Raw genomic sequence first — 6,000 nt, 5'->3', positions numbered from 1 at the left:
AGTTTTATTGGGGTCCGAAACCAACTAAACCTAACTTTGTACACTACAATTCTAAAAGCTAAACCAAAAAACGAGGCTAATTAATTATTTTCCACCAATGATGACAATTGATGTTGCTTAGTATTTATTATCAACAATAGTAGTAGAAGTAGTAGTACTTGAACTTAAGAGTTAAAATTATTTAGGTCATTTACTAAAGTGTAAAAAAGTATTGAACATTAAAAATTCTTTGCAAGCATCTTCTTGTATTGCATTGCTTATTTACTTTGCTGTATTCATCACTTCATAGATCCAATCATATCTTTTTTTGTGAAACATCTTTATCTCCAATAATAATAATAATAATACAAGATTAAAAAAATTGAAAAATGTGTTGGAAGTGCAGAGTCTAAAATTAACAAAAAAAAAATGTGTGCACATAAGTACATTCACCAAAGTTCATTTAAGAACAAATGCCCTTGATTATTTGTCACATTTCAAATTAAAAGCATCTTCACCCTGCGGCCTGTCTCATTTTAAAGCCTTCACTTCCTATGTGGTCATTTGACAACAAAGCACGCGCTTCTCGGGGCGCCTCGCCACGAGCAACGAGTTAATTAATATTGGCTCTTGTTTGGTCTAGTTAATGAATGAGTAAATTATGCACCTCTGGGACACCGCCTCCCCAATCGGTTTAAATTATCCCACAAACCCCTCACACCCCCCTTCTTCCAACATTGTCCTCCAATTTCCCCACTCTGATCCTGCACTGATGGGGTCCCTGTCACTAACCGCACACACACAAACACACACACACAAACACACGGAAACCAAGGCTATACCCCTGCCGTCTCCATCTGTCTTTCTTTGTCCTGATTTGGTGTGTTTAGTTCATTGTCTTCTGCACAATTATTGATGCGTTTTTTCTTTTCTGTTTTTTTTTTTAATTCAACCCTTCTGTTCGACCCCGGATCGTCAGCTCAGGGTAGCAAATAACTTCCATCCCATTAACTCGTTTTAGAGGGAAAGCTAGTCAAACAAAGCTTGGCCACAATCTGATACACACATACTCCCAAACACACACACACACACACACACACACACACACACACACACAGAGTCCTGTTGGTGAGAAGATCCACATTATTTGCATTAAAAGCCTCACACCGTGAAATTCATTTATAATTACAAAGTGGGGTGCTGTGTGTGTTATGCAGATCAGACTTGTGTGGTGAGTGGAAGGAATATCACTCTTGCATTGGTTATTTTGTGATACGCTAACGCTGAATGTATGGTGACAGATCGCAATTATCTCATTATTGTAATTGTCAGAGTCAATTCCTTGCAGGCCGTGTGCAGGCTGCATGAAGGAGTCCAGGAGTTACACGCAAATCTACAAATGTAGCTGAGTTTTTCTGTTATTGTTTTTTAATAGTCCAAAAGCCACACTTTAACAAACACACTGCAGTCAGGGCTTCACCTTAAACATGTGATCATAATCTGCAAATACATATTAATGTTTGTAATCTTTTATAAACTGAGCGTATGTTGATTGATTGTCCTGGCACAAACAAAGGCTTAAAAGAAGAGTCTGCTGATTTCATTTCACCAAAGTTCATAATGTTGAATAAGTCCGGGCCTCCTGAAATAGGCTGTTTCAGTTTTGGCTGTAATAGTGAGCCATGCTCAGCCTTGTAGATCTCCAGCGCCCTCGTGTAGTGAAAAAGTTGCAGTGCAGCTCCTCATGTGACTATTTTGTCTCCGTAAAGCTGGCAGCGCTCTATGTTCCTTCTCTCATCAAAGACTATTCAGTCCAAACACCAAAGGCAGTCACTTCACTGGGGATCAAATATTCATGGTTAAGATCTGTGGATCAGCTGACTGACAGACAGCACATGACCGAAAGTATGTTTCAGTAGATTTTTATTAAATACCAGAAAAGATATTTACTGCCTAACAACTGTACTTTTATTGTGCACAAAAAAATTAACTGCAATTGTGCACAACAGGGATCGAAAACTTTGATCATTTTTAGGCTTGTGTGCAACCCCGTTAGTATAGACTAATTCCTGCTTCATAAATAGTTACTCTTCTTTTTGGAACTGGAATTCCAAAACCGCTGGAGCCAAAGGGAGGAGTTATTGTGACCCTGTCCTGGAACAATTGTGCTGATGGCAAAGATATTTAAAAATTTGTACATTTTAAGTACAATTTGACAAAAAAAGATTTAAGACTAATTTTTGGGGATTTTACTAGTTTTATAAGTAATTTAATTACAGATTAAAGAAAAATAAACTAATAAACAGAGATTACAACAAATAATACAACATCTAACAAATCTCAGTAATTTAATAATTGCAGAAGAAAATTACAAAAAGCTAAAAAGGTATTTTGGATAACGTAAAGAACATTAAAAAAGAGCGGCATCACAATAGATGACTACTCATTTTAACATTGAAGTTATCATCTCATCCACATCTGCCACATCTGCCTGAAGTGATCATAATATCTTTGCCTTTTTTTAAGTCCTACATAACCCAAAATTCACTTTTTGATAAATAAGCCAATTTTAGGAAAAGTCATGAAATATAAAGTCATAAATATATAATAGATAATAGATTTGACCTGAATTACGTGATTTTTAAAAAGTTTCCTGGAGATTCTGAATTTCCTGGCAGTTTGTTTTTTGTTAGTTCTTTCATCAGTTACAGTTAGACATCATGTAAAAGCTGAGCTCTCTTTTCTTCACGTTCGCTTTCTTCCTGCACTGGGTCAAATGAATCCTCATAATACACATTAGACTGAACTAATAAAGGGTACAGCAAGGCTGATAATATCCTTATATTTTAGTAAATGTCGCTTTTTCTTTGAGCTGCTCTGTCATCACACTGTTTTTTCAACTTGTTAATTTGAATCACTAGAAGTAGAGCTTGTGGAAGAACTCCTGCTAGGGTGTAAACTTTTGTTTTTTCTTAGTTTCTGCATTTCTATGTGTGAAAAATTGATATTTTGCCTCGCAGCATCAAAGGTGTGTGTCTTTAGCCCTTTAGCTTTTTTTTTACACAGCCAATGTGTCTTCATGTTAAAGTTACATTTCGTTTATTTTGATGTTGGTTAGCGAAGTTTATTTGTTTATTAGATTCCCCTTGTGTTCTCTTCCCCTGTATTTAAGTTTTCCTCACTCTTTATGTGTTTCATGCTGTCTTATGTTATCAAGTTTGTATTGTCATGTCTGCGTCTCATGTTTCCTGTTTTATTTTGAAGGTCTGTGTCCTATGTCAGTGTAGTGGCTTTGCTTCCTTTGTCTCCTTATGTCAGATAAGTGTCAGCTGTTTCCCCATGTGTTCCCACTCCCCTCATTAGCCTTCTGTGTGTATTTTGTCTGTGTTTTCTCATTCAGTCTTTGTCAGGTTGTCTGTTGTTCTTGTCATGTTTCAGGTTTTGTTGCATCCAGGCGAAGTTTCATGTTGAGGGTTTTTTTCATGTTTATTTTTTAGTTTCGCCAGGTTAGGTTATTATTTATGCTCATCTTTGTTTTCCTTATGTATTACTTCGTGTATCAGCCATATTTTTGTTAATTCTCGTTTTGTTCTACGTTCCATTTTGCCTGCATTTTGGGTCCTCTTCGCAAACTCATACAGTGTGCTGCCCCGTACTGTGACACTAGCCTAATTTGCATTCCTTTTTCTCCAATACCAAAAGAGTCTCGGATGTGCTGAATGGAGAAGATAATCCAATAATTAATCCAACAGCTAACAGGACAAAGAAATGGAAAGCAAAAGTCAGACTGATTTTTGAATCCGATTCCTGGATTCCAATTTTTCTTTTTAAATTACATTTTAAAAGATTTTTAATATTTCTTTTTAATTCTGAGTTTGAAAATGTTTCTAAATGAGGTTTTAAACAGGAGTTTAATACTTTGTTTTTAATTTAATTTATTTTTTTTTTAATCTTTTTTGAATTTGAACTCATCAAAGAAAAAGCAAGAACATAGGTGAAAAACACCACTGTGAGTGTAATGAACTTTTCTGAAAGACTGAGGAAATGTTGGTGATTCCTTCTAATGCAGAGACATTAATTGGAATTGGGTCAAAAAGTGCCAATGTGAATATTAGCCATTAGACCTCCTTAAATGTATTTATTTTTTTTGTCAGTTCCCCTATGTCTAGGTTTATGTCAGTTACTGTGCTACACTAGCTGTTTTATTTTGATACAATTTTGTCTCTGCTTGTTTAGCTTTACTTATGCCAGAACATAGATTTAACTCAATAAGACTGAAAAGTACAATATTCACAGATGCACAGAAATCCAAAAGAAAGTAAATACATTTACATAATGTACATGGAATAAACGATTTGAGACATTTGAAGACGGGAAGGGAAAAAATGCACTTACTGAGTATTGATCTGAAATATATAACATGCAATGATGTGTGTGCAAGCTATAGAAAGGGCTTCACTTCCTGTTAAACAGCAGTGCACAAAACAAGGGGAAGTTAACATTCAACACCATGACATTTTCACTGAATTTAACAGTCACTGAGTGGTGAGATAAATGTGTGCATAAGCCATCGTCATAGCTAAGGCTTTTTATGCACTTACGCAGTGCCTAGGTTCATCTCAGCTAATGCTGAGTCCATGCAGAATCACTATGTGCTCCACTTCAGTCGACACGACTCTGCATAGCTTTGATTAGCGGAATCAGAAATTTCTGTTTCTCAGAAGTCAATACTAGATAGAGAATTGGTATGCAAAGAATGGATAATGCAAATATATATTTTACATCAAATGGTGAGAAATGTCATGTTACATTCATTAACATGCTGATCAAACCTTAATCAAACATACTCATTTGCTAATGTGGAGTGGAGTTAAAAGACAGAAATATGAAAACTTGAGCATATAATAAATGTTTCACAGAGTGGCACACTGCTCATTTTATTCTTTTTAAGGTACCTGGAGACGGAGTGCAGCTCAAAAGGATTATCTGGTCTCAGCGTGTCCTCTCTCGGTCACTGTGTGCAGATTTTCAGCTGCTGAAGAGGTCTAACTTTTTTAGAGAGGTCTAAAAAGTCTAATGCAGAAAACGTGCATATGATCAATTGAGGCAGTTCGCAGTAAATCAGATAAATGTGTAATGGTCATACAGTGCAAGCATTTCACTACTGAAGATGGAGGAAACCAGTGTTCTTTAACAGGTTTGAGGTCCAGAAATGTGTAATTCACATCTTTGCCTCCTAATTTATTGACGTAATTTATTGACCCCTGTTAAACAGTCGGGCACAAGGGAAGATTTTTATAGTTGGCAGAGCCTCAATTATTTGATTGAGGCTCTTTCAGCAATTTCAGGATCACTTTCAGCATCACAAAGTGCCTCAGTCTCAAACCTGTCAATTCCCGTTAAAATTTTCCTTAAAGTAATCATCTCTATCCATCAGAGTCTCAACCTTCATCACTGTTTAAGTTGGGTCGCATAAGTCAGGTGTATCTCTGATTGTTACGTCCTCATACTTTGGATGGTGTTTAAGCAAAGTCCTCACAAGCTTATGAGGAGCTGATTCCATGTCACAGCCTGAAACAGCTGATGCCCTTTGAGAAATGGATCTCAAGTTATGAGCGATTATGTTACAGTCTTGGTAACTTCACTACTTCTTGTACCTCAGCGAGCACACAGACAACATTGCCATGAACAGCTCTTTTGTTGGGATTACTTTGGCAAATGCTATGCACTTGGCAATGAGATGCCTCTCTAACATGTTCAGGTCGCACAGTTCATTTGGAATATCTGTAAGCTGTAAATTATTAGCTATTGCTAGGGGAGACGTATTACCATTTTAAGCTGTCTTTGGCAAGTGTAACAGATCCACCCTCTCTTTCTGTTATCTGGAAGCATGCACTGTTCTGAATGTTGGCATTTATTATGGCAAACTAATAAACTTTCCCATAAGGCAAAAGTTTGTCCTAAGGGTTAGGGCTGGTAAGCCCACTTTTTATTTGTGATTGAAACTGTCCTTTTGGTGTC

Source organism: Neolamprologus brichardi, chromosome 6 (genome assembly GCF_056152115.1).
Source record: "Neolamprologus brichardi isolate AB-2024 chromosome 6, ASM5615211v1, whole genome shotgun sequence".
NCBI classification, from domain to species: Eukaryota; Metazoa; Chordata; class Actinopteri; order Cichliformes; family Cichlidae; genus Neolamprologus; species Neolamprologus brichardi.
Note: the sequence above shows the minus strand (reverse complement) of the source record.